At 45.3% G+C, this 26,623-nt stretch overlaps 1 long non-coding RNA gene across 1 annotated transcript; it reads right to left on the reverse strand.

Annotated features, from left to right (window-relative positions):
- Positions 1-235: 235 nt before the first annotated feature.
- LOC134729687 (uncharacterized) lies at positions 236-20,650 on the reverse strand. The gene is made up of 5 exons (XR_010110988.1): positions 20,448-20,650; positions 20,288-20,357; positions 17,705-17,825; positions 14,159-14,390; positions 236-1,505 (listed from the first exon to the last, which is right to left on the reverse strand). It is a non-coding gene; the product is annotated as an uncharacterized LOC134729687 (long non-coding RNA).
- Positions 20,651-26,623: the final 5,973 nt, after the last annotated feature.

Consider the following 26,623-nt stretch of genomic DNA (forward strand, 5'->3'; position numbering starts at 1 on the left):
AATGCATAGCATTCTATCCAATGGATGCCCTATAGTTTTTTATCCAGGCCATATTGATGGACATTTAAGCAATTTCAAATCTTTTACTATTGCAAACAATGCTGCAACTCAGCTTTTTACATGCACCTTTCTGCACATGGGCAAACATTCCTCTAGAAAGCAAGAAATAAAATTGCTGGGTTGAAAGATGTATGCATTTTCAGTGTTAATAATGTCAAATTAGCCTCTAACAAGATGGTGCCTATTTCATTTACTATCAGAAATGGAAAATCTGTTTTCCCATAGCCACACCAACAATGAATTTCATCAAGGTTTTTCATTTTTGTTTCAGTTTTACAACCAGTGCTGGGAGATGAGGGTTCAGGGATGAATATGGCTTCTTTCCTCTCCTCCAAGACAGTGCAAACCTTGCCATTGTGACATGAAAGGTGTTGTGATGGCAGTATGTCCACAGTACTGCTGGATTCCAAGTAAATGATCCCTGGTTCTATTAGAAGAAATGGGGAGGGTGGCAGAAAATGCTGCAGAGAAAAGGTGACACTTGGTTAAGGCTTTGGAGGCTGAGCAGAAATTTGCCAAACACAGAAATGCAGGAAGAGCTGGTGGTAGGACTAGTCCAAGCAAAGGCATGGAGCAAAGGTACTGCCTCGTGCCCTTGGGGAGCTATTTCAGGGAGGCTGGAAACAGAGATGAAAGCTTCTGCAGGAGCCAACACTCGAAGGACCTTGAATGCCATGTCAAAGGGTCAGAGTTCTGCCCTGAGGGCTAGAAGGTCATCTCCACATGGGAAGGCATCTTTTTTATTGGACTGTCAGGCACATAGGCACATAGTAGGTGCTCGGTAAACATGTATGGAAATAAAAAGGAGAATTTCAAAGGTATTTAAGCAACATGCTTAATTATCTTTCATCCCTCATGGAGACAAGGTGCATTCCATGCCAGGGACGGAGATCCAGGCTTCATTCTGGACACTGGAGAGGTGGCACAGACACACTCAGCTCAGGAATTCTTTCCTGGGTTGCAGCCCCCCTCCCGGCCCTGTGCCAGGTCCCTTTCACCTCTGCCCGTTAGAGATTGCTTTTGGTTGCTGTGTTGACAACCCCTGTTTCTGTGTTCAGAGCGGCTGTTCAGTGCCATTTCCTGATTTAATATCAGCGCCAGCATACAGCAAGGATGCACAGTTAGCAGTTTTTGCTCCAAGTATTTTTCAAGTTCCCTTTTGATGTAAGGGTTGGGTTTGCAGCTTCCCTGATCTCACAGAGCAGGGAGGGAGAGACTGGGGGAAGGAACTGGGAGCCAGAGGTGGGAGAAGACGACCCTAAGAAGATTCATCTAGTCCAGCTGAGCTGAGAGACTCCAAGCTCCCTCTGCAAGGGGATGGCAGAGGGATCAGCTAAGACACGGCAGGCTGAAGGGTTTCCTGGAAGGTGTGGCCTCTGAAGCAAGGCTGCTGTTACCCTTCTGTGTGGGCATAAAGATGTACACGTGTCTGTGAATATATGTCTCTGTCACAAAAACAAAGGGTTAAAAAGGTTAAATGATCTAACATTATGCAATTCAAAGCACGAGGAAATGAAAACAAAATTGGTCCAAAGCAAAACTTAAGGTTGGTACAGGTCCCAGTAGTGCTCAGTTTTTCAGGGTTTGGGGTTGTTTGTTTGTTTGTTTGTTTGTTTGTTTTTGACTGAGCATCTACTATGCCCAAGGACTTCCTCAGGGCTGAGTGCTCATCCTCTTCTGATGGAAACAGATCTTTTTCACTACATTATGGCCAATGCAACAAGAGAGCATGCTCGGGGACTGTGCGCACTCAGGAACACACACCCACATTTGAGGGCAGGACACAAAAAGAGACTGGGCACTTCTTCACCAGAGTCCTTGAAGGCCTGCACCCCCCCACCTATAGACACCTCTGTGACCTGCTTCTGGGGCTCCATTCTACCTCTTCTACCACCCACCTGTTGGACTCTTCTCCAAGACCTTCTATGTCATTTGGGGTCTTCTGAGAAGCAGAAGCCAAAACAGGATTCTATGTGTAAGAGATTGATTGGGGGACACGCCTGTGAAGTATAAAGGAAGAAAGGGCAAGAGGAGGCAGGGAGAGCCTTCAGACCGTGATGTTGGTCTCGCCCCTGTGAAAGGAGAGGGGGAAGGAAGGAGGATGTGGAAGGAAGAGTCTTAGACTGCAGCACTGCTCTAGGAAAGTTGCAACCAGGATCATGCCACCCAGTCATGGCAGACTTCCCCAGGTAATGAAATTAGCCAAGCAAACATCTTATTGTGTGTTTTCTACATGTGAGGGACTGGATTATATTTAGATTGCATCATCTCACTTAGTCCTTCACAATAACCTTAACAGACAGGTACTATCTTCATTATTACCCCATTTTGTAGGCTGAGGCTTAAATAAATTAAGTCCCTTGCCAGAGGCCACAAGTTACAAGTGACAGAGGAAAGATTCAAAGGCTGTTTGACTCTAACTATTGCTCTGGACTGCTGTGGCCAGGAGGAGGCTTGGAAAGGGTAAGTGGGAGGATCATTTCTCTCTTTGCACTCATCTCTCCTGCTTATGGGCCCTGGGATGTGTTTCAGCACAACCCCCAAGAAGGCTTTTCTGGTCTCATCAGGGCTGATGCCAGCTCATTCCAGGCTGGTCTGCCAGTCAGCCCCAAGCAGATGGCCCAGAATGCTCACCTGAAATAGGCACTCTCCAGCAGCCACACATGTGCTTTTCTCTTGGGCATTACCTCCTCCAGGAAGCCTTCCTGCTGGCTGGCCCGTGTTTCCATAGCACCTTATATAGACACTTTGCCCAGAGCATCTGTTATATCTGTGTCCACCACCAAACTCAGCCTCTCTAGGACCAAAACCAGGTCTGAGCCATGTCAGCACCCAGCACGGGAGGGCATAGCACTGGAGAGACAGCAATATATGCACCTGGTGCTTGGACAAAGGAACGTGTCCCAGGCGCATCAAGAAGACACCCTTAGAGAGCATGGGTTGTTGTCATGAAAGCCATTGCTTTAGCCTTCAGATGTGCAGCCTGCACTCCCTGGCTTGGTTGCCAGGGGACTCACTAACCCCCAGGCAATGTTAACAATTGAGCTTCTCGCTTCTCTGCAGCAGATAACACCTCCCACCCTCACCTCAACTTCTCTTGGGGGCCAGGCCCAGGCTTATACCCTTGCTTCCCAAAGCCTCAGCATCTGCTTGGCTGCCAGTGGCACAGTGGGTAGCCCCAGCCAAGGAGGAGAGTTATTTTTATTTATTTCTTCTTAATCATGAACTTAATTTAGCTGCTAATCAGGTTACCATGGTGACTTGCACTGGATTTATAGCAGTTTCCTAAAGTGCCTTTTTCACACTCTTTTGGTAAATGAATAAAATTTGGGTGATGCACAAAGCGCATAAATATTGGGTGTCCTAGAAAAAGGTCAGATGCATCCGTTTTGTATTTGCCTTTTGCCCTGACTAATCAGGCATAAGAGAGCCATGACTATGAAAAGATTCCAGGTTCCTCTCCTCTGCCCTCCCTTTAAAACCTTCAATGGATCCCTACTGCCACCAGGTAAAGTCTGAGATTTTTGCAGTGTTTTCCAGGCCTGCCCCTCTATCCTCCCTTCACTAACACTCTACCTTCCAGTTCTCCTGTGCTGTTTCTTGCAAGCTTGTGCTTCTCTGCTTTTGTTTGTGCTGTGCCCTGATCTGGAAAGCCCTTCCCGGACAGCAGGAAAGCCCTCAGTCTTCTGAGCTCTCCAGAAGGGTTAATTCCTCTCTCCTCTGTTCTGGGAATGATGGTAGCCTGGCTTGTCTGAGAAAGGTTTTCCCCCTTGAGACCACTCCCATCCCTATGTGCTATTTTAGAAAACCTTTGAGCACTCTTACTGTCTCCACTATTGCTTGGACAGGGGTTGGGGGCTATAGTGCTGGCCAGCCCAGGAGAGTGGGGCAGGGAAGCAGCAAGGAAATGAAATGAGCAGTCGGCATTTTGACAGCTTTCCGTATTTCACTGTGTGGGAACCTCACCTCGTATTCTACCCCAGTGTTTGGGAAGAGAGGGATCATCCCAGGGGCTCAGAAGAACTTCTGCCTTAGGCCTTCTGCAAGCTCCCCCACCCCACCCCTTGTGGCTCCCAGAAGGGAGAGTGTCTCCAAGCTGGAGACCATAGTTTCCAGGTTTCCCTTGAGGACCTTGGGGCCGGCTGCCAATCAGTCTTGGGATCAGCCACAATCCATTAGCGAATGCCCAGGGCTCAAGGCGCCAACAGAGCCACCAGGCGTCGGCGCCAGATCCTACTCAGGGAACCCAAAGCCACCTTCAATTATTGTCTTGGACTTTGTAATCAGACAAGCTGGGCCCACAGACCATAGGCTGTTTTCCTAGGCTCAGAAACCCCTCCAGCCCCAGTTCTGGCACCCTGAGCTCACCAGGTACTCTCCAGGCCAGGATGTACATGCAACCCAACAAGAGACCACTCTCTGAACCTCCTGGGTCACAAAAGGAACCACCTGACTCCTTTGCAGCAGCCCACGCTGTAGGTAAGGCTATGTGAGTGCATTAAATTACCTACCCCTCTCTTAGCCTCACTTTCCCATCTGGAAGGTACAGCTGTAGTTATGGCAGATGCACTGGCATCAGTGTTCATGGACTTACTTTACTTCTGGACTTCTAAACTTGGAGTCAGAAGAACTGAGTTCGAATTCTTGCTCTGCACCTTTATTTGATTTTGCTTCAAGATTGAAGCCAGGGGAGAGGAAAGGGCTGTTTCCAGAATGCCTTTGGAAGCATGAGATCAGTAGGCCCAGACATCTACAATAGTGACCAAGAAGGGAACGTCTTGTGATATGCCAGGCAAGCCCTGAATGGCTGCAGAACATCAGCAGGCAGGTTTGTCCCTTTGTACCACCAGAGGAGTTCTGGCCAAAATGACTCAGAGGATCTGGGAATGGGGAGTAGACGTACAACTCCCTCTAACCAAGAATGGAAGGACCCAGGTATCCAGACCCAATCACCCAAGGCTTGAGAGAGTCTGGGGTTCTAACCCTAGCTCAGTGGCAAACTTACTGTGTGATCTTGGGCAAGTCACTTAACCTCATTGGGCTTCAGAGAATTTTTCTGGAGACATGAATCCTTCCCAAATGAGGGTGAGACCTTATGTTCCCCAAACCCTTCTCCAGCATGTGAGCTTATGAAGCTGGCTCTGGCCCATCCAACAGCAGCTGGGGGTGGGGGACAATATGACTTTGTAAGAAAACTCAGAATAAAGCACAGTAATCCCTCCAGTCACTGGGGACTGCCTTACTCTACCCCTGCACATATCTTAAGGTGAGAATTAACAGGTACTCATTCCTGGGAAGGACTTGACAAGCATCTTGCATGGAGAAAAACCGGGAGCTCCTCATTGACTTGGTAGATGTTACACAGCACTGTGTTTAAGAGCACAGGCTCTGGAGCCTGAATCCCTGGGTTCAAATCCCAGCTCTGTCATTTACTACCTATATGGCCTTGTGCAAGTTGCCTAACCCTTCTGTCTGCTCTTCTTCACATGTACAATGGGACTAATAGTAGCATTTACCTCATTGGATTGTTGGGAGGATTAAGTGAGTAGATACACATTAAGCACTTAGTGTTGAGGGTTGATAATTATGTATCAAACATTTCTCCCATATATTAGTTCTCAAAGCTACTATTATTAGCCCCATCTTACACTCAAGAAAACTGAAATGCAAAGAAATTAACCCTCTTACCTGGTCCCTATGCTCTCTGCTAGTGCATTTGCCATCAGACCTTGCTGCTCCCACTTCTGCTCAATATGATCAATGCTCTCCACTGACTTGTTTTGCAAAACAAGTTCATATAGCAATGGAAATAGAGAAGGGAGTTGGGAGTTAATTAGGGCAGGGTGAGCCACAGATCAATTTTAACATTGTTAAAGGAGAGACAACTAGACATTAGCATGTGATACAACAAGAACCATCACAACACCATCTACAAAGGCTTCTAGCCAAAAATCGAATACAACTCTGATCAGGCCTCTGGATCAAACTACTGATTTCCAGTAAACACAGGGGATGGAGGAACACGTTAAACAACACCACAAGGAGGCGCTCAGCTGAATCTGGAATGTGAAACAATCTACAGGAGAATAACCAAAATTCATCAAGAAACAAATGGCATTTAGAAAAGAGAAATAAATCACATTTTTAAATGTGAGAAAAAGCAAGTACTGTTATAAAGAAGATCAAGAGACATATCAGTCTAATGCAATGTTTACAGCCTGACTCAAACTAAATGTAAAAAGGAGGTTTTGAGACAATTGGGAATATTTGAATCTCTACCAAATATTAAATGAATTGGTTTTTTCATTGGGTTGGATGTGATAATGATATTGTGGTTATGTTAAAAGAAATTGTAAGTCCTTATCTACTAACAATACCTCCTAAAATGTTTATACATGAAATGAGATGATGTCTGTGATTTATTTTAAATACTCCAGCAAGGGGGTGGGGGTCAAGGGTGCATGCAGGTTTATAGTGATTTTCTCTTCTTCTGTATGTTTGGAAAATGTCATAATAAAAAGTTTAAACTAAAAAGGAGGGCAGAGGATGAAGGCAGATCACTAAGTATGAAGAGTTGTAGGTACAGGTTTCAGAAACATTGGTAGTGAGTGAGGTTTGGCCCCACAGAGATGGGACTGGGAAGGCACTCAGCCCCTCATGCATTCTCAGGTCACCTGAGGGAAAATAAGCCTTTGCACACCATTCTGGAATTCATCTGTTTATTCACTCACTCACTCTCCAATTCATTCATCCATCATCCATCCATCGGTTCATTGTGCAGTCAACACACCTGTTTGTTGAGAGCCTACCAGAAACTGAGATGTACCAGAAACTGAGAATACAAAGGTGATCATCCCGTCCTTCTGGCACTTACAGTGAAGGCAGGAGAGTCAAACGCTTGTTAAATCTGCCATTACGCAGATACAGCTTCACAAACCCTGAAAAGTCTGAGGTAGGAAGTGGATTGCTTGCCATCAGGAAGTTTAACATGGGCAAACAAGACTTGTTCTGGAGTGAGAGACGGTCGGGGAAGGTTTCTCTATAACATTTAAGCTGAGACTTGAATGATGAAAAGGAGACAGCCATGTAAAGAGCCCAGGGAAGGACGTTCAGGCAAAAAGAAAGGCAAGAGAAAATGTCCTGGGGCAGAAAGGAGCCAGGGATTTTCAGGAGTGTTCAGTATACAATAGGTACAGCAGAGTGGGAAGCGAGACTCACCGGCTGGGGGACATCTGGGGCTGTTAACTGCTGCTCTTGAACCAAGAGAAATGTCTCTCCCATCACAGAACATGTCATATAGACACAGAGGCCTCAGGCCAGATGACAAATGCTCCACCAGTTATCAAGACAGGTATGGGGGAAGTGCGTGTGCATGTCCGAGCACTAGAGAAAATGTTCTACTTCCTGAAAGAATTTTAATTTGGGACTAGGGTGGAGAGGAAGGGAAGAAGGCAGCCCTGGGGCAGAGAAGAGGCTACTACAAAGGGAACCATCAGAATCGCTGAGTAAGTAATACTCCCAATTAGAGATTTAAAAACCAATGGTGAAAAGCAGGCTTGTGCTCAGCTCAGCCCTCCCTCCCTCAGCCAGCCTCAGTCAGGGAAAGGAAGTCGTAGCCAACCGTGGGGACAGTTGCCTAGTGATTTATGGCCCTAAGACAAAGGCTCCCAAGGAAAGGCCCTGCGAAACTCAGACGTGTTGTTGGAACAATTAGAGCCCATCCATCTATTTGAGTCAGCACAGCATCCGGAAAATGGGCCTGGTCCGGGCTGAACACCAGCTCTTCACGTGGGACTTTCCACATGGTGAACACACACAAGAAGCCAGTAGCTGGTGGGGGAAAAGCCCCATTTTTCAGATAAGGAAAATGAAGCTCTCAGAAAGACAACTTGCTCAAGGTCATCAGCTAGGAGATTCAAACTCAGATCTGTTGGAGTCGCAAGGCCACACTCTTTTTGGCATTTCTTACTATCTCCCTGGAAGTTTCTGCAACTGCCCTGGGTGACTAGTCCCTTGGGGGCTACTGGGCTCTTTCTTCAGTTTTCCAAGATGGGGCTGCTGTTGCCCCTGCAGAAAGATTTAGCCCTCAGATCTCGATTCACTCTAAAAAGCTAAGCTGGTGTATCCAAAGCCAATGGCAGCTCCCTCTCCTGCAGAACAAAATGCGTAATTCCTCCTCTGGAACTGTGATTCTACAGGGACCTGGAAGGGGTCAGTGGTATCAGGCCCCTGCCTCCAAACTGTGTGCAGTGTCCTGGGCCCTTCTAAGAAATGCATATCAGAAGCACCCCTCAGGGCACATGCATAGCCCCGTGAGCTGATTCCAGCAGCTGCTCTTCAGGAGTGCTGTGTCTGACTCAGCTCTGTGATCCCAGCACAGCGTCTGATCCAGAGAAGCACACAGCAAATGTTTGCTGAATAAAGGAACAGACCTTTGGCATTGGAGACATTGCAGCAAACCCAACTTTAGAAGAAAAAACAAAAGGATGGCTTATTAAAATAAGCTTATGGTACAATGTTCATTGTAAAAAGTGGATGATACAATCATATAGCAAAAAAAGTCCCACAAAAATCCAGTATACATTTAATAGTGTAAAGTAACATGCATATATTTGTGCACTGTGAAAATTCTAGATTAAAATGTAAGCCAAAATATTAACAGTCCTATCACTGTGCAGTTGGCTTATGTGTAGTTTTATTTGCTTCTTGAATTTTTTTTCCAAAATGTGTTATAAGAGCATATGCTATTTTCATAATAAAAAGGAAAAGCTGTAACTATTTTTTTCCATAACATAATTTTTACATGATAAAGTTTAGGGTGCTGTCTGCCTCTCTGAATTCAGAGGCAGCTGCTGGGTGCCAGGCAAGGCAAAGATATTGTGTCAGCTCAAAGTCAGCTTCCTCAGTCCACAGACCCCAGGGCCACAGGACCCACACTGGCCTCAGGAGCCACCCATTCCCTGTCTGGGTCCTTGGGATAAGGAACAACATGGATGCCAGACCTCACAGCCATCTTCCAAAATCTTACCACAGCCAGGTACATTTCCACGACTCCTCTCTCCATAAGCAAGTCAGTAAATCAAAGTGCATCTCATACACAAGGTGGGCCCTTTCTGGTAAAACACAAAAAAACTTAATCTTTGGTCCAGAAGCAGTAGATTGCGGCGGCAAGTCAGCAGCCAAAACCATTAATCTTTGCTGCATTCCCCAACTGGCCCGAGTAGTAAAGAAGATAATACCCCAGCAGAATCAGTGACCCACTACAAATTGGTCCTGAAAGGTCCACCAGCATAAATAGACTTTTGCTGATCCAACACTTGTTAGGAACCCCAACAAAGAGACTATTGGCTCATCTGATGAGCCGCTTGCAAGGGGCCCTTGCAATGGCTGGTGATGGATGACCACCCTCCCTTGGAGGGGAAGATGCAGCTCCTGGTATGGGGCCCTTTCTCATCTTAAATTTGTCCTCAATAAATCACAGGTGCAGAGAAGCCAGCATCAGTTTCATTACACCTACATGCTCCAGTATCAATCACGCCACCATGGCGGCCTGTCTGGGCGCAGTTCATTTCAAGTGGCTGTTTCTGTCCTGATTCCATTTCCACTGCAATGCACGCCTCCAGGGGGCTGGGGCCTGGAGAACGGGAGGAAGAAGCTTTTCTGTAAAGGCCTATGCTTCCCTGGCCTCAGTACCTATTCCCTTCTCCTTGTCTATTAACTATTCCCCAAATGTGTGTCACTTGGAGCTCCAGATCCAGCGCCTGTGCAAAGGGCTGAAGCCCCAGGATCAGAAAGACTTGTTTTTAGATAATAGGTCTGACATTTGCCAACTTGGAGCAAGTCATTTTACTTTGCAGAGGCTCAGCTTCTTCATATGGAAAATGGGGCTAAAGACACCTGCATCTGGAGATGAAACACAGAAGTAATTGTAATGGACCTGGCACAGGCTGCGTACAAAGTGGGATCTTCAGTTCATGTCAGTCCCAGTCTCTGCTCATCCCTGGCTGAGATGCTGGTTGAAGAGAAAGTATTGCAGGGATGGCTGATCTTGCTTTCCCTCTGGTACTCAGGCCAGTGAGAAAGTGGAAATTCTGTTGTTCCTCTTCTCTGTGTCTACCTGCCTGGACCATTCCTGGTGCCAGCAAAAGTATGTCAATTATGGCTCAGAATTTATGAGGATGCTGCCACAGCTCGTTTTTTGTCTTGTTCCTTTCATTGTAGGCAGTTAAAATACACTTAAAACTAAGGACACCAGAGAGCTCTCAGACCTCTTCTTAATGCACATAATCAAATACTTTAATGTCATTAAATGCATATATAAGGCTCATCATAAAAGCTGTGAACTTCTTTTTTAAAGAACCATAAATGGGAATAAATGGTTCTTTTTAGGCAGGTCCTAAGCCAGTTCGCCTACAACCACTAGAGGCAGGACGGAAGCACTCCTCCAAGCCTGCCAATAGGCGTTCTCCAGAGGGCACAGCCCAGCTGCCTCTGCTGTGGGGTGGAGCTCTCAAGGCCTAGTGGCAGCCCTGTAAATTGTTAACTAAATAAGTAGATCTTTGAGCAGAAGAGAGGGGAGTGCAAAGGACCCTGCTCCTGAGCTGGTAAGGAATGTCAGACGAAACAAGCTTTTCAAAAAGACACTTCCATTCACTCTAAACCTACAAGAAAGCCAGAGTGACAGGGCCATTTATTTGCAGAAGAGCTGGGGAGGGGGTGGAAAGGGAAGCAGAGATAAGGAGAAGGAGCAGAGAAATAAGTAAAGGAGGGAAATGCAGGGAGAGAGAGAGAAGGTTCGCAAAGCATGCAGAGAGAGGGAGACAGAGAAGGAGAGGGGGCAGGCTCTACCCCAGGGTCCAGTGTCTCATCCATCACCAGCCATTGCAAGGACCCCAGTGGTTCAGGATCCAATGTCTTGGTACTGCATGTTGGCTCAGAATTCTGAGACAGAGCCTACAGAGCTGCATATATATCCAATACATCTCAGAGAACAGAATATAATAGCAATATAATAAAGATGATGATGATGATGATGATATTGAACATTTACTCTGTGTCCAGTCTAATGTCTAAGTTCTTTACCAGCATGACCTCATTTAATTCTCCTAACAACGCTATATGGTAGCTACTGTATTTCATCAATTCTAAGACATACATTTTCTTTTTCCCATTTTAACACCTCTGAAATTGAGATGCTTTTTAAAATCACTATCAGCCTGCCAGCAGTCTTGATGTCACTGTCATATCTGGGAACACACATCAAAACTTGCGGAACAAGTATTTGCAGCTTAAAATCCTGAGGACAATAGAGGAGTGATTTTTAAAGAAATGCTATCACAAATGCCTGCAATGTGACAGCAGATGATAGTCTGTTGAAAAACACGGACATTGACAATGCTGAGTTCGTCTCTGAATATGAGGAAGTTTTAGGAATACCTTAAACAAATTATTTCACTTATATTTTCCTTTTCATGTATGTATACAAAGGTCTTGTGACAAACACCTATGTTTAAATAAACCTGAAAGTTCTTTTCATAAGTATAAAAATAAAATTCTAAGTGATAAGAAAGTATTATGTCATGGTTTCACTGGCAATGATTTGACTGTTTTTTAGTGTTTCATAAAATAATGGTGCAACATACAAGCTCTCTAAGTCCCATCTTATAGATGAGCAAACTGAGGCACTTTTATTACTTGCTCAAAGCCACACAGATAGTCCAAACTCCAGGTCTTTCTGATTCTAGAACCTGTGTTCTCAGCCATTATTGATCTTCATCTCTGACATCTCTGAATTCAGATCAACGTAGGTTCTGATTCCAGCTTTGCCACTTTCTGGCTTTGTGACCCATGATACTGATGTCTAGTAGTCTCTGAGCCATAAAGCAGAAATGCTAATGAAACCTGCTTCTCAAAGTTATGGGTGGGAAAATCCATATATGAGAAGGTTCAGCACAGTTCCTGGCCCCAAGAAAGTGCCCAGGATGTGGCAGGCTGAAGAAGGGTCTACCTATAAGTCTGCGCACATCCGAATCCGAAGAACACCCCTTTGCCTAAGCAGCAGCGGACAAAAGACTGGGTGGCACCAAGAGCTCAGATCTAGGACTGGAACTGTGTCAGTAAAAGATGCTTTTAGCACTCTCAGGACAAGCCAGTCTGTATACACTTCCTGGTGCCTGCAAGATGCTCAACTCTTCCTTCCTACTAACAAAACAACAGCTGCAGTGACCGCAATTAGTGTATTACTTTATTATTACCATTTATATCTTTTGAATGCCTACACTTTGGGACTGTTCTAAGGCCTTTACTCACATTGTAATCTCACAATAACCCCAGGAGTAGGCACATTACAGATGAGGGGAAGGCTCAGAGAGTTGAAGAACACATAGGGCTATCTTTGGGCATCCTGGGCTGATTCAGAGAACAAATACGTCCAGTGTCTTAGGTTAATTTGGTACTTTGAGGTCCCATGGTTCCTTCCCATTAGGTCTGAGATTCAAGTTAAGACGTCGACTTCTAAAAGTCATAAAGGATTTCTTCTCCGCTGCCCCACACCAATGATAAATAAAACATGTTTACCGTGGAAAATTCGGAAAATATTTATAACAAAAAGACGTGGTCACACATAATCCCATTGCACAGAGAACACCTCCTGGTTTACATTTTTTTGCTCCTTTTCTCCCATTCTTATTTCTAACCATATTTTACACAGTTTATGTTATTCATGGAATTTTATATCTTGCTTTTAACTCCTGGCATAAGCATTTCCCACGTTATTAGAAACTCTTTAACATCATTTTTATTGTTACCAATATTGTTGAATGGGTGGACCATAAGGTCCTTAACCACTCCCTTCATGTGGGAGCATTTAATGTCCGCAGGCACAAACTTGTGTGCCTAAATCTTTGCTTACATTTCTATTCCTTTGGGATAAATTATTTACAATAGCATTACTGCATCAAATGACTTGTACATTTTTAAGACTCTTGATAGATATTGTCAAATTGTAATTCATATTTAAGAATATCTGTTTCAACCTTTTTTTTTTTTTTTTGAGACAGAGTCTCATTTCATCACCCAAGCTGCAATGCAGTGGTACGATCTCAGCTCACTGCAACCTCTGCTTCCCAGGTTGAAGTGATTCTCATGCCTCAGCCACCCTAGTAGCTGGGATTACATGCTCATGCCACCACACCTGGCTAACTTTTGTATTTTTAGTAGAGATGGGGTTTCACCATGTTGGCCAGGCTGGTCTTGAACTCCTGGCCTTAAGTGATCTGCCTGCCTCAGCCTCCTAAAGTGCTGAGGTTACAGGCATGAGCCACCACACCCAGCTGAATATTAACATTTTTTATTGTTATTCTGATAATGAAATTTTTCTGATTGTTTTCAATTAACATATTTTAGTTTACTAGTAAGCATGAACTTTAAAAAAAAAAAAAAACCTTATTTTACAATTGTATCTGTGGATTTGTGAGGTTACAGCAAAGCAGTTAGGAGCCGCTGCCTGCTAGATTAAGCTGAGTGATTTTGAATCCTGGCCCCTCACTTACAATATGCGTGATCTTGGGATGATTATTTAACTTCTCAAAGCTTTATTTTGTTTTCTCATCTTTTAATAGGGATGAGAATAATAACACCTAACTCATAGGGTCTTTGTAAAGAATGAATGAGAAATCCCATGTAAATTATACCTGGCATATAGTAAGTGTTCACTAAATATTAGCTACTTGAATTTCTTTTGCAAATTGTTTTTCACACCCTTTTCTCATTTATCTTTTGAGATCTTAATATCTTTCTTATCCATTTGAAAGAGTTATTTTTATAGGAAGAACATTAGCCCTTTGCTACATATGTTGTGAATATTTTCTAATTGGCTTTTAAAGCAACATTCTTTCTCTCTTGATGGTCTCCGTGAGAGTATTTTAGGGCCATCCACATCCAGTGAAGCTGAAGGGAAGGGTTAGGTCTATTCAGTAAAGATACAGAAAAATGAAGTAGTTTTCATTTCCAATGATGCGCCCCAGAAAACATTGCTTCCATTCACAATGCTGCATTTCTAATAGATGAGGTAAGAATTGATGGGGTTTGTCGTACTCACAAAATGACGCCCAAGCGGGGATGCACGGAGAACGTTGCCACGGCTCCGACATGTTGATGCCAAACACTGCACGAAGCACTTCGTGTCAGGGAAAGAAGCATTAGAGCTTTCTCGAGCCCACTCTTTCTCAGTTTGGAAGCTGTCCTCATGTTCACAAGGATATTTTGGTAGAAAACCTCCTTTTCCAGGATCTCCATTTTCCCGTCGCCACTTCTGTGTACTCAGTACTTTTCTGTCAACGAGAGTTCCAAGGAGTGAGAAAGCCTGTTTTTGTTTTCATTTTTTATGTCTATTAAAAATAAACATGCTGAGAAGCTGCCTCTTAGTCTCTTTATCAAGCCCCAAATGACGTGTAGCCCTTGTCAACTCAGCGTTGACGAATGCAATCAGCATTTACAAAATCAGATTTGTAAGGCATCGGGAATAAACTTAACTAAGGGCAGGTTTCCCCTCCATTGATCAAAACGGGTTTTTGCCGAATGATGGGCAGTCAGTCGGTCCCTCAAAGTAAGTAAGCGTACAGGCAGGCAGGATGCTGTCCCCAGCCCACCCACCTGGGCCCAGCTCACAGGACACCTGGCAGGTTCTTCTGCTAAGAAAGCCGAGAAGCCCACCTCTTTATGGGTCGGCACAAATGGGGTACATTTCATGCTGAGTCAATTTAATCAATACTTTTCTTGCTTTGGAAACCCCGAGCATTTAGAGAGAGCCAAGCCACACTACGCAGTAAAACAGCTTTAAATTCTAATGAGCTTCTCTGTGCTAATTAATGACTTTGCTAACTGGAAGCTTTCTTTGTTAGAAAACACACTCTTGCCTTTCAAGATGACAGCTTTTCCTTTCCCGAATGTCTTTTATTATCAAACCAGAAAGGGAAGTACTTTATTCCTCTCATCCTGTTAGAACTAATAGATTTTTATTACTTAAAAAATAATTTTCTTTTAGTAACCAGCTTTGCATTTTGCCCTATAAAAGCTAGAAAGTGCAAGAGATCAATTTCTCCTAAATCCTACCTGTCACCCGCCGGCAGGAAACGGAGTTCTAGAGGGTAAACACAGCCTCTTCTGGAATAGACATAACAGTATGCCCCCTCCCGCCCCCTCCCATTGCACAGTGAGATTTGGTAATTTGCAAATTGAGCAGCCATCATTATTTTTTAAGGAGCAAACAGGGTCTCCACTCCTCACTAGGAGAATGTGGCCCAATCATTTGTCTCGGCAACGCACGAATTCTAGAGCACTTGAGAATTCTTAGCCATAAAGCTGATTACTAAGAGAGGGATGGTTATAAAGAAAAAAATCTTTTTAATCTGGGGAGGAGGGGAAGGGAAGATGAAGGGCAAGGAGGAAAAGATACATAGAGCTCATTGCTGGAGTTATCAGCCCAAATCAGAGCTTGAACTCTAATTTTTTGTGAATCAGAATTCACACGTGAATGTATGAGTGGAATTTCTCTCTCTTTCTCTTTTCTGCCTTGTTGTTGTTGCTGTCTGACAAGAGAGTTCGTCTGGGTCTCTCTGTCACTATCGCCATCTCTGTTCCTCTGTCCTTTCTGAGTACTTGATGAAGATACCCTGCCTGGAAATAATTGCATTCAGACCCCTGAGTCCCACTTAAAAGTCTTTGGGACTGATCGAGATAAATCCCATCAGGCTTTTGTTTCCACTCAAAGTGCCCCCATCATTTACTAGACGAATTAAAGTATCAATTTCTGTTTAAACATTAACAGGGTGATGCCAAATATTAGTCAGTTCCTAATAATTCTGAGGGATTAAAAAGATAATAAAAGTAATAGTCCATTACATTACCTACTTCAGCAAGATTGTAATGAACGTAATAAATTCTGGATCAGGGTTATAACAACTTCCATCTATTTAAAATGAATTTGTAGGGTTACTTTCATTAACTATGTATATGGGGAAAATGATCTGACATATTACCTTAAAAGAGCTGTAAAACCGATTAGGAGAAAATATGCTTTCCAGACAGGGATGCTGGCCACTGGGGACAACTGCATCCTTGGGAAGTCGGAACGAGCTGCCGAGATAGCCCGATTCCATCCTTCCAGCACTACCTGCTTGCGACTCTGAAAAAAATCAGGACAGCATCAGCGCTGGTGAACGAGGGTGAGGGAACCTTCTTTTTCCCCTTCTCCTTTTATTTATTTATTTTTTTCCTTCCCAGGTATATTCCTGCTAATGAACCAGGGCTCACTCTGGGAACTTCTGCAAGGAAATAAACCCTAGGCCTGCAGCCCAGCCTGGCCTTTGGACCCCCAGGGGAAAGCTGCCATATTAAAGGGGCCCATGCCCTCATTGCTAGAGGAGACAAGGGAGCGAGCACTTGACTGCACCACAGAAATTACTGCTGTACCTCGAATGCCCGCTTCATTTATCAATTTCATAGCAGAAAAACCCATATGACTGCCTTGTTCAGTCGCACGCTAAATCTAGTCACAGAAAACTCCCCACCGCCAGTCAAGTGTGTTACGCACAGGCCTGGATAAAGTAACTTGAAATACCACTAATGATTTATACTTAATTGAACTTCTAAGTGATTAAAGTGGCAGTAATGAATGAATAACACCCTCCTCATTCCCTTGACCACCCGGCCCAGCCCCTCCAGGCAGAGTGGGTCTCGCCTGGGGAAGTCAGCAGGGATGGCCGCCTGAAGCCATTCTCTGGGCTCCCCAACGCTGCTCATCCTGGCTCAATTGCTCTCACTTGCAGTAAATGACTCCATAAGCACCGAATCAGACCATTGATCCTTTTTATTAGATTAGCCAATTGTAAGGTTAATGCATTTGCATTTGGCAAACGGAGTCGGTCAACTCAAATCCCTAGCAGGGATCAGCGTTTAAAAGGACACATGTGGGAGCAACTCTGTCAACACACAGATTTGCTGGCAGCAGTAGCCAGATGCTGACGCCCTTCCTTCCCGTGGCCCCCCCACCAAAGAAGGTGCCATAAGAATCCACTTCCAGGCCTGTGTCTTCCTTAGCAGCAGCCCTCATGGGACAGCCAGGGGGCCAAACCTGCTGCCCATGTCCTCCCCACCCCCAGTGCTTCTGTTTCTGGAGGAAGGAAGAATCCTGCAAAAGTTTTCAGTCACCACAGACAGGGATAAAGGTGGATAGTTCACCTCAGGCCAGGAACCTTGCTGCCTTCTCTAAATGGAGGAGAGCCAGGACTTAAATCAGTGACAAGGACACAGGCTTCAGAAACCAAAAGTTCTTCTTTTCTGATGGTCATAGAGTCAGACAGGGGGCAGCCATTTATACCTAGGCCTCTATACCCGATGTGAATTTATTCTTGGATTTTCTAAATGCATTAACCAAATGCTATTTACGTGGTCTGCCTTTATTAGGATTTTCTAGTAAAGAAATTCATAAGTTGGAAAAACATACTTTGTTGATCTCATATGAGTTCTGCGTTGGAGAATATAGCCATGGTTTAGGGGAAATTAGAAGTTACCCAGATAAATCACCCCAGAAAACCATGTCCTTTTATAGAAGAGGAAACTGGGGTGCAGACAGAATGAAACTTACCCAAGGACCACCCCCACCACAGTGAGTTCACAGAAAAACTCCCGTCTTCTGCCTTCCAGAACACCCTGATGGGCCATCCTCGGGTAAGAAAGCAGTACTCTCAGAAGAGGTGGTTTTGAGGCTGTGACAGTAAAGAAATAGTCTTTTTATACAAATGTCTTAAGACACAAGCCATATTTCATATTCAGCTGCATAAACTAGGTCTTTGTCTAAATTGTTCTGTGGAGTAAGATTCGCTCTAAGTATTGCTTACAGGATGGATTTGTTCAGCATCTTGCCTCTGAGGACAAGGAAGCTGGTTTCATCATTTCCATTCTGTTCACTTTTTCTGCTGTTCACTTTCTAAAGGTGGCCAGGACGCTGGGGAACAACCCATCATGTGAAGTCAGATACTGAGGGTTCAAGCCCCAGCCATGTCACTTACAGGCCATGTTATTGTTCTGAGCCTCAGCTTCCTTCATTGTAATAATTCCTCCTTGCTGAATTGTTTTGAGATTAAATGGGATAATATATGTGAAAATGATCAGTGCAGATGAAGCTCTTATCTAGATAGGGCTCCTTATCCATGAGTTTTCTCCCTCCTGGTTTCATAGAAAAAGAGTGATCCCCTGGGCTTTACAGGCAGTAACTGACTGGTGACAGGTTTCCTAGAGACAGCCCATGTCAGTAAAGGGAGCTGTTTCCCATCCCAGCTCTTTCTTGCTTTGCAAGAGAGGCCCAGGCCCTTGCCAGCCTTTCATTTGCCTCCTCTGCTGAAGGCTGGAGGCTGTACCTTCTTTGAATCACTGCTCAGAACTTGTCTGAGTCTCACAGGGCCTAAGAGGCCATGAAGATAGGGGTAGGGCAATTCCTATAACAACAATTCAATTACACTTCAGTTGCCATAATCGTCATTCACTTACATTTTTTGAGTACTCATCATATAAGTATTTTTTACATGTGTTTAACCTCATCTAAGCCTCTCAGCAATCCTGTAAGATTCAAATGGCCATGCCCACTTTACAGAAGCAGAAATCGAGGCTTGCATAGGTCAAGTGGCAGTCCAAAGTGACACAGCTGAGAGGGGACAGAGCTGGGGTTTAAGCTCAAGCCGGTCAGACTCTAGGATCCGTGCTTCATCACTGTGCCCCGCTCTTAGGACTCACAGCACCTTTGTGGCAGGGCACAAGCCAGATGTCAGCAGGGACCCTGACCTATCCTTCCTCTTTTAGCCAGTTGACCCATTGAGCCCCAGGGACAGGTATTTGTTCTCAGGGAAAGCAGAGCATCAGAGGAGAAGGGGAAAAAAATCCCCAAGTGAGCAACAGCTGACCTCTGTGAGTTATTGAGAAAGTGCCAAGGTGGCAAGGCTGGTGGTGACAGGGCCCCAGGGGCCTAAAAGAAGGATGCTTATCTGATTGGGAGTGCATGCGGGCAGATTCTACCTAGAGATAGTTGCGGCTGGGCTGTCTGGGAAGAGAGGGCAAAGAGAGGCCCCAGCTGGAATAGGCTACCAGTCCAGAAAGAAGTTCCCAGCATTAGAGCTTGACACCCAAGAAGCTTCAGACCTGAGCAAGCCAAATCCCAAATCCCCACAGGCCATGCCATCAGCCGTGGCCTCTGTTCTAAGGAGGACACACAGAATACCGGCTGTAGGGAACAGATGCCTGTCTATGCATAGACATGGACAGACTTTGTCTCTAAGTGGGTCTGTGTTTGTCTGCAGGGGTGTGTGCATGTGTGTGTGCATGTGCACGTATGTGCCCACACAGCATCTGAGAGTGATGTGTGGGACAGTGTCTCTCTGCAGTTGTATCTCTCTGTGAGGATGAGGGTGGGTGGGCATGTGTATGAGTGACCATGGCTGGTCCCAGGACTAGCATCTATGGACCCGTGGAGGTCTTTGTGCCTATGACTCAGCTGAGGTGAAGGATGATGGGGGAACAGTTGGTCCCATCAGTGGGAATGTCATGATTCACAGAAGTAGGTTCCGGGGGACCGGGAAGGAAGGGTCTGCTCTGTCTTGAACAGTCAGGAAGGGCTGCCTGGATGAAGGGGCATTTGCTACATGGAACCTTCCTCCTGAGTCTCTCATGGGCTGCACCTGAACCATAATGTGTGGAAACCCCTGTTACCACCCAGTCATATTTATTCTGTCGTCCCCAGAGCAGTTTGAGACAGGCCAAGCAGCATGATGGGCTGAGGAGTTAACCAGCCTCTTCCCCCGAAATACAAACACAAACCCCCCACCAAGCCCTGTGTTCATAGGAGGAGATGGGAGTAACCAGGACAGCCCCTGGCCACCTCTGACTCCTGGACTTGGGGCTCTTGAGTACTGCCTGGTGGGTGTTTCCCTGCTGGACTGACCTGATTTTTTATGCACAATGCAGAACAGACCCCTGTCCAGAGTTGGGCACTGCCCCTGTGACCAGGGCTGGTGTGGGCAACCGAGCTTGACTCTGTACCTCTGGCCTGGAGGCTACAGTGTCTGAAACCCACTTCTATCACCACCTCTTACTGCTGTATGATTTGGGACAAGCCCTTTGAGCAACGTGAGCCTCAGTTTCCTCATCTGTCAGATAGAAATGATTATTTCCCCCATACCTCAGTCATTGATCCTTGGTAGCTGTGCCTCAAGCACATCACTAAGCCCTCTGAGGTTCAGCTTGCTCATCTGTAAAACAGGGACAATAACAGCAAATGAGATCACGTGGAGAAAAGCACTTCAAAATTTAAAAATTATCTGGTGCTTGAGAGAAATCACCTGTGAGATGGAAAGACTCGGCCAGATTTTCAATTCTTGGCTCCATCTGCAACCCTGGCTGGCATTTCTCAGAGGATGCAGGCCTCTGGGTGTTGCTTCAGTGGCCAAGGAGCCTCAGACAGAGAGCTCCAGGACCCCAAGGACAGGAAGGCCCATGGACGGAGTCTGCCGATCAGAAGGCACTGGCCCGTGGCTCCCTGGAGCTGCACAGCAATGATTCAGGAAAAGGCTGACAAGGATATTAGCAGCGTGGGTTTTTTTAATCCTGAGTCCAGAGAAAATGCACGATCAGGAATAAAGGCGCCCAAGAGAGCAAGGAGAAGGAGAAATAATCAGAATTAGCCAGCGGGCGGGCAGCACAAACAGGGGATATGCAGCCCCAACAGGGTTGGAGCCTGTGCAGGACCAGCTGAGGAGGTGGCCACGGATTGGGCAGGCCCGGACAGGCGCATGAGGGAACTTGGGCCGGCTGGAGCCCAGCAAGCAGGCAGAAGGGAAGACAATAAAAGAAGCCGTCATCAGGTGAGTCCAGCACCCTCGGAGGCTGCTGTGGGCCCCCCTGGCCACAAGGCAGTGGAAAGGGTGCTGCCAGAGGGCTTCAGTGTTCTGCCCCGCATTGTTCACGAAGCTCTGGATATGGACGTCGGGTTTCAGAGCGGCCAAGAGACTGCCCAGATCCTGTAGAAAGGCTGAAGAAGCCTCTGCAGGCAGCAGGCCTTCACACCCCCCTCCCTCGAGGCTGAAACCAGACTAGGATGACAGAGTCCATGGCCCTAAAATTTCACAGGGGCTCTCTCCCTGGCAGTTGGACAGGGTGTATCAAGGCATTTAGGGAGGTGATCCCAGGGCCTGCTTTAAGAACAGAAAGGAATGGATTTTGATGAGCTGGGGCAGAGAAATCCATTTCCATGGGCAATGGAACTGATGTTGTTCCTAACTGAAACCTGCTTTTCACAAATCATTTAGACTATCAGATGGCTTAAGAAAAAGCCCTGGTCCTGAGAGTGGTGTGTGTGTGTGTGTGTGTGTGTGTGTGTGTGTGTGTGTGTGTGTGTTTATTGGGAGAGGGCAGAATTAATGAATCCACCCTTGATTCCACTGCAGATTCCAAAGTAATGGAGTATAAATTAATGACAAACATGTGTGGCGTCCTGGAAGCCCAGTGCTACTGTGACACCCCCTGATTCTGGGTCCTCAGGCAAAGTGCTTCCCTGAGCTGCTTTGCTACTAATCTGATATAGAGGAATGGGAATGCATGTCCCCAAATCCCCCTTGCCATGGCCAGGACCACAACATCCATTCAGTCCAGCTTTTTTTTTTTTTAACCAGGAAAGGCCTCAAATTGAAGATTTGACAGTGTCGGCAATAATTATACAGAATTAAATTGTGTGCGCGTGTTAAAAGCATTCATTGGCTAAATATAATATTTATTACACCACAATTTTGATAATACCATTTGGGCCTATTTTTCTGCGATATTTAATATTCCAGAAGCATAGATAAATAAAGGAATCAGGACCTCTCTGACCCTCTAACCTCTGATCCTCATTCCCAGTTCTTATCATGTAGGTTCCTTTCACTGTCACTTTGAGGTAAATTGGGATCTTAGGATTCAGGAGAAGCCTAGAAGGAGAAGAGGGTTACTTCCCTTGAGCACTGCTGATTGTCCATATCTCTCTGTTAAAAGCTGTAAATTACACTGACTGACACGGAGAGCCCGGCAGCCGTTCCCGAGAACTACCGCAAGCTCTCGGCATTACTCTCTCCCATCAGAGCTGCACTGTCTCTGGGTCCGTAACTGAGCAAACACCCTCTTGCATTTGTACGCCTCTCTTGGGTGCCAGGTCAAGGCAGGAATCACCTGGACCTCTCACCTCCCCAGCCCACTCTCCATGGGTCATCTATATGAACATCAAACCCAAATCACAAGCCCCCAAATTTAATTTATTTCTACCTAAACAAGTTCTTTTATCATAAAGCAATAAATTTGTCTTGGTGCTAGCAATTTGTTGCGGGTGACATAACATTGCAAATTGATTAATCGCTACTGTACGCAGCAAAATGAGAAAAGCAAGGAATTATTATGAATAGCGTCCGTCTTTTACGGGAGGGATTCATTATTCAAAAGTGCTCGCTGGTGCTTACATGTGCCCTGGGTGCAGATTACATCCATTTGCAGACTTCCCACATCATGCTTACACAAATCAACAAACGTGCATTTATTAAGACGTAGAATGAAAGCTATTTAAAAGTGAAAAATGGCCTTTTGCATTACTTTTCTTCAAGGAAGGCAAATCTGGGTGGGATGTTCCTGGGACAAGTCCCCACAGTTGTCACATGAGTGTCTCTGGGTTCTATGCAATCTGGCTCATGCAGGTGCCAACAAATCTGCCTGCTATGCCTTTGACAGTCCCAGGATCAGAAATACCCCACCAGTGATTTTGCAACCCTTGCTATGGCTCAGGAGACTTAAGCAATTGGCTATCACTGCCTGCTGGGGAAATGCAGCAGAGAGTTCTCAGTTCTCCAAAAATGAGCCTCCTTAACATCCCCTGGGAGGGGGAAAGGAAATGAATATTAATTGAGTATCTATTCTGTACCAGACACTATCCTGAATGCTTTCCTTGCATTAATAAGGCAAGTCCCTCTACCTCCCTAAACCTCATAGGATTGTTGTAAAGACCAACTGAAATAATGTGTGCACACAAAGCACATAGTAAATGCTCAATATATATTAGCTATGATTTCTATTATAATTTCATTTAAGCATTCCTAAGGTCAGTATTAGTACCAACATTTTACAGATGGGAAAACTGAGGCTTAGAAAGATTTCAAGATTTGCCAAATCACACAGTCAGTGAGCAGGGCTGGGCTTCAATTTAGGATCTGCCTCCAACAATTCATTTTTTTGCAAAACCACCTCCACAGCTATCCTTGACAGTCAAAATAAGATGTATTTACTTCCTCTAATCCAACAGAGGAGTCCACACACCAACCACACATTAGCTACCCACTCTTTGCCTTCAGGTGTGTCAGAGGGGACATTTGAGAGGGTCTGGAGATTTCATGGCCTTCCCCATCTCTGCCCCTAGCTGTTCCCACACAGGTAGAGCCCTCATCTGTCTCTGATTCTTGTCTCTTGCTTCTCTATCTACTTGTCCCGTTACCAAGGACACTTCCAGAAGGAAGCTTGTTGCCTGCCCCAGTGAAAGGCTGACGGGCGGCTCACAGCTTCAGCATTGATTATTCCTGCTGAACTCATGCTCTGTTTAAAAATAGACTAAGATCTCAACTTTCATATTCTAATTAGATTTCAAAGCGACTTTTATAAAACGAGAATGCCTTCATTGTTTTTCTGCTGCATAAAGGGCCATTAACCGCTCCCCAGCCAAGCTAAAGTCCTTTCTAATCCCTGATATCACCCATAAGATGAGAATAGTTACTCATCAGCTTCCGAGAAAACCGTACTGAACCACAAACCTGTCTCCAGGTGTCCAGAATCCAGGGGTGGTCGGGTTAGAAGCCTGGGCATGTAGCTCAAGCTGAGAGTTGGCCCCTGTGAGCATATCTCACAAGACTACATTTCACCAAGGGTCTTCCTCCAACCACCTGCCCTGAGATCAACCCGGGGCTTATATGATTCTGGGCCTCCCCGAGATCTGCCAGACTCATCTGGTTGTGTGGCCTGGCAGTCTGAGTGTTTGACAAACTCCCTGTAAGATTTGTTTGCACACTAAAATTTGTGAACTATCATCCCAAGTATTTCTCAAACCCCATGCCCAGTTTTTTATGCCACCAAATTGAAACATTGATTATTGCAAATTCTGGTTGACTTACAAATATCCTTCCTCAATGAAGGGGAGATATGACCTAAGAAGGAACTTGCTATTTTGAGGCCCAGTTGACTCTCTTCCTGTCAGCTGTCCCCACCATAGTCCCACAAGGCATCCTTGGGCTCCTAGCAAGACCAGGGTACCCAGGCTAAGTTAGGCTGTGAGTCACTTTTTGCATAGTCTGGGAGGCAAGAAAAGACCAGATGCCCAGACATGATGGAAGTGACAAGGACATCTCTATGCAATTCTGGGCTCTGTTTACAACAGTCAGAGCCCCAAGCTGTCAAGTACCTCTGTCCCAATTGTTATCACAACCTGTCGTCTTATGTGCCCTTGAGTGTAGTTGTTCTCAAACCTTGACATCAGAATCATGTGGAGGCCTTGCTAAGACACAGATTGCCAGGCCTCACCTCCCAGAGCTTCTGACTCAATAGGTCTGCTGTGGGGCCTGAGAATTTGCATTTCTAAAAGTTCCCACATGATGCTGCTGGTCCAGGGACCAGACTTTGAGACTCTAGACTCTAAGCTCCATGTTATATCTCCAGTGTTAAGTACATAATAAGAACTCAATTTGTGTTTGCAGAATGAATGAATGAATGAATGAATGAGTAAATGATTGAGTAAATAACATGAACTACCTTCTTGAGCTCTCTAACTGGGACTCCTCACTCCACTCCACTTCACTTGTGGTTATCCAGCATCTGCTGGACATCTGTAAGAGCATCCAGGAGGTGTATGTGTCCTGGGGCCAGGACAGGGTTTGTGGTTTCTCATACCAACAAATAAAAATATGGCTTGCTCAGGAGGTCAGAAAGCTATGCAGGGAGTGAGGTATCCCATCCTGGCCTTGATAAGGGTAATGGTGACTCTTACCACCTCAAAACACTGGCCCATAATGTCCTAGGTGGGTGACCTCAAGCTGGGCCCTCAGACTCCAAAGAGTCTCCATTTCCTTATTCATGAGGTTGGGCATGGATAATTGTCTTCAGGATAACTGTGCCGATTCAATGAGGCTATACATGAAAACAGTTCAACAGTGTCTGTCTGGCACATGTGGGGGGCTTGGTCGATGTCTGTTCCCTCATTCATTCCCCACAACCCCTGACTCCTGTGAAATGAGTCCCAGAGATGTTTCGGGAGTAATGAGTTCCCTCATTTCAGCTAAGCCACCCGTGATCCTGGTTTTGTAGAGATGTACAATGCAACATGATAAATTATTGTTTTAAGCAGAGGCTTCATTCAAATATCCATTTCCCTGTCAAGTTAATTTTGTTTGGATGTATTTTCTAGCGGGTTCTGACTGGGAGCATGGTTGGTACATAAACAGAAGAACATTATGTCTTTGGCCCGTTCTCTGAGTGACAGGGAGCTGATGGCGCCAGGGAAGGAAATTTTGTGGATTATCACGGCCAAGAATCCCCATTCCCCAGTCATGCTAAGTTGGTGGCATAGCTCTGAGGGCTAATTGTAGTCAGTTCACCTCTGTCTGCAGAGCATAGCAGCACCTCATCTCTCCTCAAATGGCTGAGTTCCTCCAGGAGGGGCATATTTCCTAGGAACACCCAAGAAGGTATCAGTCTCTAGTTTGTATCAGTCTCTAGTTAAGCCAGGAGCCAAGGCCTTGGCTTATCTCATTTCCCCCTCAGCCCCAGAAGACTTCAGGGTGAATTTCCCAAGAACAAGGACATTTTCTTACATACCACAGTACCATGATGGAGATAGGGAAATTAACATAGATGCAGTACTGTTATCTAGTTCACAGTTTATATTCCAATTTTGCCAGTTCTCCAAAGAATGCTCCTCATAGCCATTTATTTTCTCAGTTTAGGGTCCAATTCAGGATGACTCTTTTGAGTCCTCCATTCTGGAACTGTTCCCTAGCCTCTCTCTGCCCTCCATGACCTTGACATTTTTGCAGAGTTCAAGCCAGTTATTTCGCAGAAGATAACTCAGTTTATGTTTGTCTGATGATACCTCATGATTAGATTCCAGTCACGCATTTTTGGCTTACATACCACAAAAGTGATATTGTATCCTTCTCAATGTGTTCTACTTGTCCCATTGGTGATGTTGACTTCAATCACTTGGTTAAGGTGGTCACCCCTGGTTTCTCCACCATAAAGAGATTATTTTCCCTTTGTGATTTATCAGTGATTTGTGGGAAGATACTGTGAGATGATATAAGTATCCTTGCACTTGTTTTAGTCTCTATCGATAATTCTTGCCTAAATCAATTATACTAGGATGGTTGCAAAATGGTGATTTTTCCAAATCCATCACGTCTTCTACATTTCTGAGTGACATTATACTTTAAAGGAGAGCATTCCCTTCTCCCCATCTATT

Source organism: Pan paniscus, chromosome 21 (assembly GCF_029289425.2).
Source record: "Pan paniscus chromosome 21, NHGRI_mPanPan1-v2.0_pri, whole genome shotgun sequence".
NCBI classification, from domain to species: domain Eukaryota; kingdom Metazoa; phylum Chordata; class Mammalia; order Primates; family Hominidae; genus Pan; species Pan paniscus.